This window comes from Amphiprion ocellaris, chromosome 2 (genome assembly GCF_022539595.1).
Source record: "Amphiprion ocellaris isolate individual 3 ecotype Okinawa chromosome 2, ASM2253959v1, whole genome shotgun sequence".
In the NCBI taxonomy this organism is placed as follows: domain Eukaryota; kingdom Metazoa; phylum Chordata; class Actinopteri; family Pomacentridae; genus Amphiprion; species Amphiprion ocellaris.
The window spans coordinates 4,633,694-4,649,604 of NC_072767.1; the positions used below are offsets into that span (position 1 = coordinate 4,633,694).

General features: G+C 38.6%; 1 protein-coding gene across 9 annotated transcripts in view; it reads left to right on the forward strand.

Moving 5' to 3' along the window:
• The first annotated feature begins 709 nt into the window (after positions 1-709).
• Positions 710-15,911, forward strand: part of LOC111568755 (voltage-dependent R-type calcium channel subunit alpha-1E) — a 209,969-nt gene continuing 194,767 nt past the window's right edge. For 4 of the 9 annotated variants that reach the window (XM_055017606.1, XM_055017615.1, XM_055017603.1 and 1 more), the window contains exon 1: positions 720-916. The gene's annotated coding sequence lies outside the window, so the exon portion shown is untranslated. Of the gene's footprint in view, positions 917-1,855; positions 1,990-15,911 lie in introns of those variants that run through there. The other 5 variants (XM_055017585.1, XM_055017591.1, XR_008604037.1 and 2 more) reach the window with 4 other exon arrangements.

Genomic DNA, 15,911 nt, shown 5'->3' on the forward strand with positions numbered 1-15,911 from the left:
GTTCATAGGTCAATAGCTAACAGCTAATTTGCAGACCTGGTCCCCCCTTATATTAGAAGATAATCTACATTTTACGTAACCATACTGATAAATTTAACAGTTTTGCAATAAAAAACAAGTTTAATGTTTCACAAACTGCAAAATCAATGTTCTCAGTGACAGATCAGAATCTATCTATCTATCATCTATCTATCTGTCTGTCTGTCTGTCTGTCTGTCTGTCTGTCTGTCTGTCTGTCTGTCTGTCTGTCTGTCTGTCTGTCTGTCTGTCTGTCTATCTATCTATCTATCTATCTATCTATCTATCTATCTACAAAAACATGTAAAATATGTTAATATTCCAAAATTACTGTATAGTAATGGAAAATAGCCATCCATAAAATAGACATAGCCTTAATTTTACATGATTTATCTCAACCTGAAATTTTGCGGTTTCACCTATTTAATAATTATACTTTAATTGATAAATATCTGAATGTATTTTGCAACAGTCATTTTATGTAAAAAAAAAAATCCGTACGTGACCCCAGATCTGTATTTTACACCAGATGATGCACTATTAATTAAAATTGCACTAATTCTAATCCTTCTTCACCACTGTTTACAATCAGCTTCATCACTAGAACTTCTATTCATTTACTGCCCCCTTGTGGCCTCGGTGTGAATTACATCTAAACAGACAAACTGCTGGCTGCATGGCGTCGACTTCAACATTTTACTCATTCAGAAAACCCGCTCTTCTCTCTGTCTCTGGTTCATTTCCCATCACAGGGTCATTTTTCCCCTCTTCGATTGGTTTTTCTTGTAGATGGAGTTTTTCTTCTTCTTCTTCTTATCACTGTTCTCTATGGCAACGGCTGCAGGGCACACAGTGGAAATGTTTGATGGCAGCGTGGCAGCGTCCTGACTGTTAACAGGTGAGTCATAAACGTCTGAAAATGAAGCCACAGATTCAGGTTTCCGTCTGCAGGAGGCAACAAGTAGGTGACCTGTGTGTTTGCTGCGTTATATGACTGCTTATCCAAATGTTACTGGCATCTGCTCCACTTCCCCAATTCTTTCCTGGCAAATAACCTGCCGGCAGCCACACTCCTCCCTCCCTCCCTCCATCTCTCCCTCCCCTCCTCCCTCCCTCCCCCCCTCCTCCCTCCATCTCTCCCTCCCCTCCTCCCTCCATCCCTCCCCTCCTCCCTCCATCCCTCCATCTCTCCCTCCCCTCCTCCCTCCTCTCTCCATCCCTCCCCTCCTCCCTCCATCCCTCCATCTCTCCCTCCCCTCCTCCCTCCTCTCTCCATCCCTCCCCTCCTCCCTCCATCCCTCCCCCATGCCTCCCTCCCCTCCTCCCTCCCTCCCTCCATCTCTCCCTCCCCTCCTCCCTCCTCCCTCCATCCCTCCCCTCCTCCCTCCATCCCTCCCCCATGCCTCCCTCCCCTCCTCCCTCCCTCCCTCCATCCCTCCCTCCCCTCCTCCCTCCCCTCCTCCCTCCATCCCTCCCCTCCTCCCTCCATCCCTCCCTCCCCTCCTCCCTCCATCCCTCCCCTCCTCCCTCCTCCCTCCCCTCCTCCCTCCATCCCTCCCCTCCTCCCTCCATCCCTCCCCATGCCTCCCTCCCCCCTCCTCTCTCCATCCCTCCCTCCATCTCTCCCTCCCCTCCTCCCTCCCTCCCTCCCTCCCTCCCCTCCTCCCTCCATCCCTCCCCATGCCTCCCTCCCCCCTCCTCTCTCCATCTCTCCCCCATGCCTCCCTCCCTCCCTCCCCTCCTCCCTCCCTCCCTCCATCCCTCCCTCCCCTCCTCCCTCCATCCCTCCCTCCCCTCCTCCCTCCATCCCTCCCCCATGCCTCCCTCCTTCCATCTCCCTCCATCCCTCCCTGTTTCCCTCTCAGGACTAGCAGGAGGATAGTACGTGCTCGTGTCTGCTAAAACATTTTTACATTTTTATTTTTTCAATTATCAGTGGAAAGGTGAACGAAATGGAAAGGTTGTTTTTAGGTAAGAAATCCTGCTTTTATCCAATCAAACAGGTGTCAGGATGGGAATTGATCACAGCTTATCTGATAACTGGTGTTGCTTTTTGGGCAGAGGTTGTGTTTGTGGAGCAGAAATCCATATGAGGAGTCTCAGTCCTTCAGCTTCTAGTGATGAAGCTGCTCAGCAGGAAGGTGCAGGGTTGGGAAGCTTTTAGTAGGACTTGAAAATATCCTGCAGTTGTGCTGATATAAGGCATCATTTTTTGCATTAATTAACTTTTTTCCCCATTTAAATATGTTTGTGTTGAGACTGAAAAGCTTCAGAGATGCATGTGCATGACTGTCTGTAGATTCTCAGCCATTCCGATCATGATATATCCTATTATTTGCTGATGTTTTGGAGAATATACATGCACAATTCCCAAGAGCTTCAGTAGAAAAGCTATTTTTTGCTCCCTGAAGGCTTCTTTACTTCTAACTAATCGTGAAAGAAAGGTGAAGCATCTTCAAGAACAAAAAAATAGAGAGCTCCAGCTGCTTTTATTGAAGCTCCAAGGATTAATGCATGTACACTTTATCTCCAAAACAGCAGCATTTAAGTGCTAAAATCTAGATTTAGCATGGAAAGAATCTTTTTTTTTTTTAAATAATGCAGCTAGGTCCGAAAATCGAGACTAGATTTTAAGCTCAAAAACACTTTAACTTGTTGAAATAAAGGAAATAAAAAGGCAAATGAATGTGCAGTCAAGCAAATGAAAGGCAAAATAACCCTAAGATACAGTCACTAGATTCTCATTGATTTCAAAAGGAGTCAGTTGCATAGCAAAATACCTCTTTTTTAAAAAAATTATTAGCAGTGTTTCCTGAAGTATAATCTTTAAACTAGCCCTCTTACTTCCACGTACGGTCACATACGGATTAATTGTGATTCATCATCTGCAAAGACGACTGATCACGTGTTGTAGCCTCACATGCTGTCAGTCTTTGGAAAGAGGGTGAAAATGCAGGAATTCTTTTGCTTTTGTTGTGTCAGTGGGTTTAATTGCTGTTTATATGGAGAGATTTGTCTTGAAAAGGAGATTTTAGGCTCAAAAACACTTAAACCTGTTGAAACAAAGGAAATAAAAAGGCAAATTAATGTGCAATCGAGCAAATCGAAAGAAAAATAACCTTAAGATGAAGTCATTGGTTGAAACTGGACTTCAGGGAGTCCGTTACGTAGCAAGATGTCTGCTGGATTTTAGTGTATTTATTTACTTATTTTTTTAAATTTTACATATTTTTTAACACTTAGCAGTGTTTCTTTAAGTATATTCTTTTAAGTAGCCCTGCTTTGGACCTCCTACTTCCACTTACTGTCACATACAGATTAATTGTGATTCATCATCTGCAAAAATGATCAATCACATGTTCTGTAGCCTCCCATGCTGTCAGTCTTTGGAAAGAGGGTGAAAATGCAGGAATTCTTTTGCTTTTGTTGTGTCATTGGGTTCAAATGTTGTTTATATGGAGAGATTTGACTTGAAAAGGAGATTTTAAGCTTGAATACACTAAAATACTGAAAAAAGAGACAAATAAATGGGCAATTGAGCAAATCGAAGGCAAAAGATGTAGTCACTGGCTGAAACTGGACTTTAGATTCTGACTGATTCTAAAGGAAATCAGCTGAATAGCAAAATATCTGCTAGTTTTTTAAAAAAATTATTAGCAGTGTTTCCTCAAGTATAATCTTTTAACTAGCCCTACTTTGGATTCAGCAGCATCCTCAATGACCAAAAAAAGAGCACTCCAGTTGCTTTTACTGAAGTTCTAAGAATTAATGCATGCACGTTTATTTTCCAAAACATCAGCATTTAAGTGCTAGAATCTAGATTTAGCACTTTGTTTCTTCTACCTGTGCAACAGGAAAAAGATCTGACGAATGCAACAAGATCCAGATGTTCAAATTCAGGGCTGCACCCAGAGCTGCTGTCAGTGTTAAGTTCAGATGGAAGCACACTTGAATTAGTTGCTGCTAATTACCAACTGGGCCTAATTGTGAGATTTCCAGCGTATGAAAAAGAAGATCTCAGCAGCTCGGTCTCAGAGGCTGGAGAGAAGGCAGCCATTATTTCCTCGAGGAGCGAAGAATTAATTAAAGATGAGAAAATCGAGACCAGGCTTGCAGCAGTGAGCGGAATAAGGGAGTGTGACAAGTTGTTGACGAGGTGTTTGAGACTTAAATGACACGATTTGTTCGTATCACCCATCTTTCAGCTCGTAGTTTTTACAAATCTTAGTGAAAAATGAAGGCCTGTAGAGATGCAGTCCATCAAAATGATCATGTGAAGTCTTGAGGGATTGACAGTGAAGGAAGAGGCAGTTTGAAGAATCAGAATTTGTGCTTCAGATGACAGTTTGCTGGAGGCGAACGCTGCCAGTCGACTTCATCACTTCTCTCTTTGTCCTGAAACCTTCAAATTGCTCTGTTGCTCACTGGTTCAATATTCATCCTGATCAGCTTTTTGCTCCGATTGATCAAATGATTGAGTAAATGGACCCCTTTTTCTCAGATCAATTCAGCTCCTCTGGTCTTGTTAATTATTTCAGACTCGTTTTTTTCCCCTCCTGTTACTGTCTTCAGCTGAGGTTTTCTCGTCAAGTGCTGGGATTGTTCCTGATTGGATAACGGCACTCAGGTCGGACGTGGGTATGAATCGGTTTTCATGGTGTATAAATTAGTGCCTTTGTTCAGCACAGGAGTGAACCTGACTGCTCCTCTTGAACTGAGAGAAAACAAGCTGCGTGTTTGTCCGACCTCCTACTTCCACTTACGGATTCATTGTGATTCGTCTTCTACAAAGACGATCAATCATGTTTTGTAGCCTCACACGCTGCCAGTCTTTGAAAAGAGAGTGAAAATGGGGGAATTCTTTTGCTTTTGTTGCAAAAAAGAGGCACATAAATGTACAATCAAGCGAATGGAAGGTAAAATAACCCTAAGATGCAGTCATTGGCTGAAACTGGACTTTAGATTCTAATTGATTCCAAAGGAAGTCAGTTGAGCCGCAAAATAACTAGGCTAGTTTAAAAAAAAAAAAAAATATTAGCAGTGTTTCCTCAAGTATAATCTTTTAACTAGCCCTCCTACTTCCACTTACAGTCACATACAGATTAATTGTGATTTGTCATATACAAAGACGGTCAATCACATATTTTGTTGCCTCCCATGCTGTCAGTCTTTGCAAAGAGGTTGAAAATGTGAGAATTCTTTTGCTTTTGTTGTGTCAGTGGGTTTAAATGTTGTTTATATGAAGAGATTTGACTTGAAAAGGAGATTTTATACTCAAAAACACTTTAACCTGTTGAAATAAAGGAAAAAAAAAGGCAAATTAATGTGCCCTCAAGCAAACTGAAGGCAAAAAGAGTCTTTAATCATCTTATATAAACCTAAGATTAAGATGTAGTCGTTGGGTTGAAACTGGACCTTAGATAGTGATTGATTTGTGCTTTTTAAATTTCTTTTTTATATTTTTAATTACTAGCAGTATTTCCTCAAGTATATTCTTGTAAGTAGCCCTGTTTGGTTTGCTATGTTATCCAACTCAGGTTAGTGTGGTATTTTTTTTTCAGTGTATTTGTTTTCTAATATTTTTGATTAGTTAAAGTTGTTTTTGAATTTTAAAAAAAAAAGCTTATCTGGGCAGTTTTCCTTCACAACTGTAAGATTTAAACTTTTTTTTTAGCAAAATCATTGTAGAATCTTTTTGGATTTTCTGTCTTGTGCAGTTCTAGATCTGCTTGTCGGAGGTTTTTCATCTTAAATTGTGCTTTTGAGAAGCTGCAGCATCTAAATCAGTTCATTTGTTCAGTTTTGTGATCTTCAATCCAACCACTTTCCTGTGTATTTTAGCAGTTTGCTTCAGCTCGACTTTGTGCAGCACTAATGGGATATTTTTGATGTGCCAGAAATTCAGGCGAAGCGCTGACATCATAAAGTAACTCTAATTCATTCAGATATGCAAAGTCTGCCCAGTTTAATCGATATCCAGTGAATAGGATGTTTAAAAGTTATTCAGCAGACTCCATTAAGAGGACGGGCTGATAGTCAACTCTTAAACGTATCAGGAAACGGTCGCATTTTCCTCAGCAGAGAGGAATATTAGTTTGAGGCAGTAAATCCAGACACAACTTTCATGTTATTCTGGCATCCCATTGAGGCTGACATTGGATCTGTGGAGCAAATGCAACAGATTTTTGCAGGTTTTTTATATTTCTGTGATGAATTTCTATGTTTTATTTCGACTGGCTGCGTGCTTCAATCCTGATGTTTCTCTTTGGCTTTGAGGTTAAATTTCTGCAAAGATTTATACATCAGTGGGCTTATTGCTACATGTTCCCTGTGGACAGCTGAGCGCTCAGCAGTAATATGTGTGTACAACAGTTTGGTTCTAATACTGTATATAGAAAGCTGGACCATATATATATATATATATATATACACACACACACACACACACACACACACACACACACACACACACACACACACACACACACACACACACACACACACACACACTACTGGTGAAAAGTTTGACACATCTTCACATTTAATGGTTTTTCCTTATTTTCATGAATATTTACATTGTAGATTCTCACTGAAGGCATCAAAACTATGAATGAACACAGGTGGAATTATGTAGGAAACAAAAAAGTGTGAAATAAGTCAAACATGTTTTATATTTTAGATTGTTCAAAATAGCCACCCTTTGCTTTGATTACTGCTTTACACTCTTGACATTCTCTCCGTGAGCTTCATGGGGTAGAACCTGAAATGGTTTCACTTCGCAGGTGTTCCTTTTCAAGGTTCGTTAGTGGAATTTCTTGCCTTCTTAATGGGGTTGGGACCATCAGTTGTGTTGGTTGGTCCACAGTTGACAGCCCTATTTGACAACTGTTAGAATCCATGTTATGGCAAGAACCAATCAGCTAAGTAAAGAGAAACGACAGTCCATCATTACTTTAAGAATCGAAGGTCAGTCAGTCTGGAAAACTGCTAAAACTTTGAATGCATCCCCAAGTGCAGTCACAAAAACCATCAAGCGCTACGACCAAACTGGCTCCCATGAGGACCTCCCCAGGAAAGGAAGACTGAGAGTCTCCTCTGCTGCTGAGGAGAAGTTCATCCAAGCCTCCAGCCTCAGAAATGGCAAGTTAACAGCAGCTCAGATTAGAGCCCAGATAAATGCCTCAGAGTTCTAGTAGCAGACACATCTCTACATCAACTGTTCAGAGGAGACTGAACCAATCAGGCCTTTATGGTCCAATAGCTGCTCAGAAACCACTACTAAGGAAAAGCAACAAGCAGAAGGGATTAGTTTGGACCCAGAAACACCAGGAATGGACATTAGACCAGTGGAGATCTGGGCTTTCGTCTGATGAGTCCAAATGTGAGATCTTTGGTTCCACCCGCCGTGTCTTTGTGAGACCAGAAGAGGTGATGGATGGTCTCTACATGCATGGTTCCCACCATGAAGCATGGAGGAGGAGGTGTGATGGTCACTGTTGGGGATTTATTCCAAACTGAAGGAACCCTGAACCAGCATGGCTACCACAGCATCCTGCAGCAACATGCCATCCCATCCAGTTTGGTTTAGTTGGACCATCATTTGTTCTCCAACAGGACAATGACCCCAAACACACCTCCAGGCTGTGGAAGAACTATCTGACCAAGAAGGAGAAGATGGAGATGACCTGGCCTCCACAGTCACCTGACCTGAACCCAATCCAGATGTTTGGGATGAGTGAAGGCAAAAGGACCAACAAGTGCTCAGCATCTCTGGAACTCCTTCAAGACTGTTGGAGAACCATTTGAGGTTCTACCTCATGAAGCTCCTCCAGAGAATAACAAGAGTGAGCAAAGCAGGAATCAAAGCAAACAATCTAACATATAGAACAAGTTTTATTTCACACTTTTTAATTTCCTACATAATTCCAGATGTGTTTATTCATAGTTTTGATGCCTTTAGTGAGAATCTACAATGTAAATAGTCCTGAAAATAAGGAAAAACCATTAAATGGGAAGGTGTGTCCAAACTGGTCGTGTAAGTACAAAATAGAAATTAACCGGAAATATACACAACTGCTGTTGATATTGTTCAGATTTTTCCATTGTTAGAAACTCAGATCTTGAACAGATTCAATGCAGGGTTCTTTTTACCAGTAGAAAAATCTCCTCCATGATAAAATGCTGATATTAAAATAGTAATTTTGCATAGATTATATTGAAATTGCACACATTCTTTTGTACAAACACACTGATATTAAAAGTACTAATTGTGCACCAATTCTGTATATATTGCACAGATTCTTACATCAGAATATACTGACATTGAAATATTAATTTAGCATAAATTTGATTGAATTGCACACATTCTTTAATGAGAACATACAGATTTTAAAAATACAATTATGTATATATATTGCATCAGAAAATATTGACATAAAAATATGAATTTTGCATAGATTCTGTTGATGTTGCACACATTATTCATTAAGAAAATACTGATATAAAAAATGATGGTTTTACACAGTTTTTATTGAAATAGCACAGTTTCATCCATGAGAAAATCTAGATTTTATTAATAGAGATGTTGCACAGATTCCTGTATTTGTAGAACAAACTGATATGGTGTCTGAATGTGTGTTTCCAACATGTACAGTTTATATGTGGGTCAAACTCAGCTCGTTATTGCTCAGTTTTGTAAAGCTGCTTGAAGCTTTCCTCCGACATGCAAACCTGGAGTCCTGCAGCACGAACAACTGGCCACAGATTAATTTATCTGCTCATTATTCTCTGAAAGTCCTGAGCTCAGTTTATTCACTGATTCCACTCATCACTGCTCGCTGTATGAAAAAGTTGGCTGGGCAGCTTTGGACGGACAGATATTGGCTTCTGTTTATTTATAGTCACTGAATGTCAAGATGCAGCCATGCACAGCTTCCTGATTCATCTGCTCCCAAGTCCATTTCTCAACTCGTTTCGATTGGCTTCAAGTTCTCGAACTTGGGAAAACTGCTTTTAGTTTTTCTACTGCACACCTGGAACATTTTGCAGCAAGCATTTAGACTGAAACTCTATCTGTTGGCCTGTTTCTGAATGTAGTTGCTTTTAACTGTCTTCTGCTGGTTGTTGAACGATTCCTCGGGATTTAAGTAAAGGTGTAATCTAATGAAATACTAAACGCATGAGGCAAATCTAGCAGCTTCCAGCTTAAACTACATCAGTTTGATGAAATGAAGGATGATACGGACGTCTTTTGAACATTTATTTCCTCCTCTGGTCAACAGACACAGAGAAAAGTACAAAAAAAGGTTTCAAATATACAGTGTTCAGTTGTTTTTTTTAAAGAATCTGTAAATAGACTAAAGCCATAAGTCTCTCAAGCCAGTCTTAGTTGATCCAAATTTGTTAGCTCACAACAGGATATGCATCAAACTATCCATATAAAGGCGCTTTGGCAAATATTAAACACAAATATGCAACAAATAAAGGTAAAAAATCACAAAGGAGGATGTAGAATATGGTTATTTTGGAACTGTTTGTTCCTGTTTTATCTACAGCAGTGTTCACTCTTTTCTCTGCAGACTTGTCATGTGACCTGTTATATTTTTCATTTAAATGAAACATTCTCATGACGAGCATTACAATGTTTTTTTTTTTTTTTTACCAAAGATTAATTTTTTGGTGGTATATTTAAGCAAAATTTTCAAAGTTAGCCTTTTAACATATTATTTGTTGCACTTTTAAGCCATTTTAATGAGTAGGAATTTAAACATTGTTAAAATTATGACAAACTTGTCGTAGAAATCTCAATAAAAACTGTCTTTTGGACAGTTAAACTAACACATACAGAGTAATGCTGAGGCAAGCAACCAACTAAACAAGCTTAACCCTCCTATTGTCCTCATTTTACAGGCACCAAAAAATAGTTTTCTTGTCTGAAAAAATCCAAAAATTCAGCAAAAAAATTCCCCAAATTTCAGAAAATTTGCAAAACCTCCAGGAAGAAAAATCCAATAATTCCTTAAAAGTTTCGATTAAAAGTTTAATTTTAAAAAATCCCCCAAATTTGGCAAGAAAAATCTTGTAAATATTTTCAAAAAAGGAGTAAAAATCTTCCAAAAAAAATACTAGAAATATCTAAAGTGATTCCATATATATCAGTAAAACTTCTGATATTTTCTTTAAGAACATTCACATAAAAATCAACCAAAATCCAGCGAATTTCGCTGGATTTTGGTTGATTTTTTTTGTGAATGTTCTGAAAGAAATATTTTTAACATTTCTTTTTTTTCCACCAAAAAGTGTTCGAAGATTTCCCAAAAATGTTGAAAATGTGGACATTAGAAGTTTCACTGTGAAAATACATATATTTTTCCCACATTTTCAAACGTTAAAACGGGTCAGTTTTGACCCCCAGGACGACACGAGGGTTAAAGTCAAATGTCCTGCCTGTTCTCTTCACATTTAAACATCACTGACACATTATAATACATTCTCATGGAGGACATTATGTTCCACACACTCTTTTACTTGAAAATTTTTGACTCATAGTTGTGAAAAAAAACAAACTTCTGTAATGATTCATGCTTTTTGTATTTTCGCCTGCTGTGTGGGTTGAATTTGACTCATTTGAAATAATTTTGCTGTATAATTTGATTTATTATCATGTATAAAAGTGTAAAAAAGCATCCTAATGGGATAAAATGCATCCCCTTCCAGCCTTCCCCCACGAGGCCACTTCACCTCCCAGTGATTAGACCTTAACTGTGTGTGCTTCCTATTATGTTGATCATTACTGATCTGATGTCACAGTTACATAATGGTCTTTCCTGGAAGGTCATCGCCGCGATGGGATCCCTCCGAGGGGCATCTTTTCTTCATTTAAAGGCGACATGTCAGGGAATACCAGGCTGCAGTGACAGACAAACTGCAAATTATTGAAGAAAATGAAATAAAACAGAACGTTTTGCTTTTCTGCTAAACCTACCAAGTTCATAATATCACAAATTGTAATGTTTTTAATTGGGTTTAATCAGGAATTCAGTCAGGCATGCCCACTTTAAATGAAAAATCAAGGAAATAACACTAAAACTAAATAGAGTTTTGCTGTGTGTTCAGCGTCAGGCAGCTTCCAACAATTTGATCCATTCAAACTCAGGTCATTCAGTGTTTATGGCACAACCTTACATAATAATGATATGAAAGTTTAATGAACCCTGCAGGGGTCGGGCTCGTTACTGTTGCGTAATAATAAATAATCATAGAACACGGCGGAGAATAGTGAAATAAAAATATGATTAAATGGCATGTAGGGCGAGTATTACATAGAGATATGTGAATGAAAAGCTTGGAAATGTCAGGAAACAAAATGGCGTGTATTAAAAATGCATGAAAAGAGCATGTGGAAATGTGTGTATGTGACATCTGTGCTGCAAAGTTAAAATGAAAGCAAAACAGAGAAGAAATAAACAGGAGTGAATTCACTGCAGTGTTTGCATTAATAAGTCTACAAAACATGTTTCTCTCTGTCATTAACCCTCATGTCGTCCTGCGGGTCAAAATTTACGCGGATAAAGTTTGAAAGTGGGGGAGAAAAACATATATTTCCACATTGAAACTTCTGATGTCCACATTTTCAGCATTTTTTGGTAGAAAAAACAAATGTTAAAAATGTTTCTTAAGAACATTCCCATAAAAATCAACCAAAATCCAGCGAAATTCGCTGGATTTTGGTTGATTTTTATGGGAATGTTCTTAAAGAAAATATTAGAAGTTTTACTGATATATATGTAATCACTTTAGATATTTTTAGGATTTTTTTTGAAGATTTTTACCAATTTTTTGAAAATATTTACAAGAATTTTCTTGCCAAATTTGGGGAATTTTTTTTAAAAAACAGAACTTTGAAGGGAAACTTTTAAGGAATTATTGGTATTTTCTTCTTGAAGGTTTTGCAAATTTTCAGGAATTTGGGGAATTTTTTTGCTGAATTTTTGGATTTTTTTTCAGACAAGGAAACAATATTTTTTGGTGCCCGTAAATGAGGACAACAGGAGGGTTAAACACGCTGCCCGTTCAATAAAAAAGTCGCACCCTAATATTTTGTTGGACTACTTTTAGCTTTGAGAGTGACGCTCATTTGCTGTGGCGTTTGGATGAGCTTCTGCAATGTCACAGCATTTATTTCTGTCCAGAGGTGCTTTAATTTTTCACCAAGATCTTATATTGATGATGGGAGAGACGCAGCGCTGCACAAAGTCTTCTCCAGAACATCCTAAAGATCCTCAATGGGGCTGAGGTCTGGACTCTGTGGAGGACAATCCATCTCATGCTCCCTGATCCACTCATTCTCAATGTGAGCCCCATGAATCTTGGCATCGTCATCTTGGAACATGAAGAAAACCTCCACTGATGGAAAGACCTGGTCATTCAGTATCTTCAGGGAGTCAGCTGACCTCATTCTTTGGGAACATAACATTGCTGAACCTGACCAACCCCAGATCATAACTCTAACCCCCACTAGCCATGATGAGGGCATCACTTCATCTGCCTCTCTTCTTACCCTGATGCCCCCATCACTCTGGAACAGGGTAGATCTGGACTCATCAGACCACATGACCTTCTTCCATTGAGTCCAATCTTTATGCTACCAGCAAACTGAAGCCTTTTTTTCTGATTAGCTTCACTGATCAGTGGTTTTCCTAGAGCTACAGCTGTTTAGTCCCAATCCTTTGAGTTCCCTTCACATTGTGCGTGTGGAAATGTTCTTACTTTCACTATTAAACATAGCCGTGAGTTTGTTGTGACTCAGTCCACCTGCTAAGGGCCAGTGATGATCAGGCAGCTTTGTCAAACATATAGTAAAAATCATCTCTGGATCAAAACGCAGCGTCTTCAAGAAGGTTTCAAGAAAGAGTCTTCAAGCGGTCTTCAGAGTGTGATACAAATAATGTTTATTCAGTACAGAGGCTGTAAGAACAACATGAGCAAAATCTCGAGATTTTAACTGACTACACAAACATTATGTCATCTTTTATACCAATGCAGGTTCCTTCTAAACACTCCTCTTCTGTTCTGGAAAGCCACAACCATCATCTTAGGACCCAATCAGGATGCATATGAAGTAATCGTATCAAAAGTTAGACCACCTCCTCTTTTTTATTTCTGCTAGGTTGGCCTTATTTCTACTTAGCTCAGCGTGACCTAGGTTTCAACTCACGAGTGCAGACGTAGAGAGGGCATGCACTTCCTGTCTTATGCCTTATATGGGCTTCCGTTGGGTTGCCGCTTTCCACAGGATTATTTAATGCACTCATAACTTCAGTTGGAACGTTAGGTCTCTCAATCTTATCGTTGTTAGCTCTTAAATTTGATTCACACATCTTATTTGTCTAATTTTATCATTTGTTCAATCTTAAAATGCCAACAGAAGTTCTACTGTTGATTTTCTATGATCATCTAAGAGTTTGTTCTGACCACATTTGATCCTGGAAGATGATGGTTCTCCACTATCCTTCAGATTTTAATAATGCGTTGGACGGTTCTTAATCTGATTTTAGTAGTTTCAGAAATCTCCTTAGTTGTTTTCTTTGCTTGATGCAGGCCAATAATGTGACCCTTCTGAGACACATTAACATCCATAACACAGGATATGTCTTCCAACATGGTTCTTTAAGAAGTCAGAAGCTCCTCGCTGCATCAGCTAGGGTTAAATAAGTTAAGTTAATCAGTTAATTATCCAATGGAAGGCTCTTTTGCTTAGTTCAATCCAAGTGGCGACTTTTTTTTTGGCCAGGCAGTGTACATTTGGCATTGTCCAGATACTGAGGAGATGATTTTGCAATACAGAAGCAGGAGGAGGCTGCAGTGGGAAAGTTTTGCTGATTGTTATCTTTCAGTTATTATTCCCTCAACTGGAAAACTTAGCGTCCATTAGCTTCATATGTCCAGGATTCTTTTAAAAGATAAGTTTCGCATCGGACACATTTTTTTTTACATTTGCATAATTTGCTGCTTCTGTGCGCTCGCTGAATCCACAGCGGTGTGTTATTGGAAGTTGTAAATTTCATATGTAAATGCTGGCGCTGCCTAATGCACTCTGTATAATACACAGCAGCGACTGTATTTCAGAGAGAGTTACTGCTGGGAGTAGATGAGAGGATACCAAGTGTTTGCTGTGGGTGCCTGAAGGCTGCTGCAGTGTTGGCAGGTTTTTTCCTGGTTAAACTGTGTGATCAGTTTATCTGCTGTTTGCTCCTCTGTTTGTACAAAGCAATACAAAGCTGTAGAATGACAAACGGCAAGCAGTGGCTGAAAGTGATTGAAGGAGTGCTGAAGCTCTGACACAACTGAGTCATTTGTGTGCAGAACATTGTTCTGTTCCCAAAGTGATGGATAATTCAAATTCATATTCAAATACTGGAGAAAACAGAGAGAATGTTCTTTCAGTTAATGGAAACTTCAGAGTTTTATTTTGCTGTCCTACTGCAGTGTTCATTAGATGCGTTAGTATGATGAAGGAGCACATTTAGATCATTTTAAATACCCTGTTTAGGTAATTTCTTTTCTTTTACCTTGGTAATATGCCAATATCAATATTGTGTTTCCTATATGCTGGAGGATATATCATCAAGAAAGGATAGGATTAGATAAGATAGGAATTCTTGTGCCAAATATCACTTAGAAAAAAAAAACAAATGACAGAACATAAGAAATGCAGTGCCTAAAGAGTAGAAAAACAATAAGATATAAGTACGATACAATACTTAGTACTTACCTCTAATACAATGCTGCTGTCGGAGGCTACAGGTGTTTAACCCTCCTGTTGTTCTCAATTACAAGCACCAAAAAATATTGTTTCCTTGTCTGAAAAAATCCAAAAATTCAGCAAAAAAAATTCTGCAAATTTCTGAAAATTTGCAAAATCTTCAGGAAGAAAATTCCAATAATTCCTTAAAAGTTTCCCTTAAAAGTTTTATTTTAAAAAAATCACCCAAATTTGGCAAGAAAATTGTTGTGAATGTTTTCAAAAAATGAGTAAAAATCTTCCAAAAAATCCTAAAAATATCTAAAGTGATTACATATATATCAGTAAAACTTGTAATATTTTCTTTAAGAACATTCATATGAAAATCAACCGATTTTTTTTGTTAATGTTCTTAAGAAACATTTTGAACATTTCTTTTTTTCCACCAAAAAATGTTCAAAAATTTCTCAAAAATGTTGAAAATGTTTACATCAGAAGTTTCACTATGAAAATATTTTTTTTCCCATTTTCAAACTTTAAAACGGGTCAGTTTTGACCCGCAGGATGACATGAGGGTTAATAACCTCAGAGGAAAGACTCTCTCTGTGATGTTCTTGGATGAATATTGGTGCTAAAATGTGAGAAAAGCCTCCATTAATCACTTCACATGACTTGAAGTGCCATTCCTTATGCATCCCTGTCCGTTAATGTGACTGCATGAAGTTCAGATGTGTGTAATGTTACTAGAAAGACTGCAGCTGCGACTTTTACAGAACATGTTGTTCACTCAGGCATGAATCTGACACGTTCAGCTGCCGTCAGATTAACAGAAAGGAGTGCACGTTGACAGCTTTTTGGATTTAGCACCTAGCAACATTGAGTGATATGACACTTTAGGGCACTTCTGCAGTGACTTCACCTTTCAGAGTCGGTCACTACTTCATTTTTATACCGTCTAGTCTGTGGGTGAGCTGTGTAGTCTAGAGAAAGAAAACGTGTGAGGTTCATCTAAGCCAGGGGTGTCAAACATACGGATGACTTCACAAAGAGTCAAAATTAGAGAAGACATTAACTGCAAATTGTAAATTTTTAAAACTGTAAGTTTAAAAATAATTTCTTGATCTTTACAAATTGTTTTGATCAGAAAATA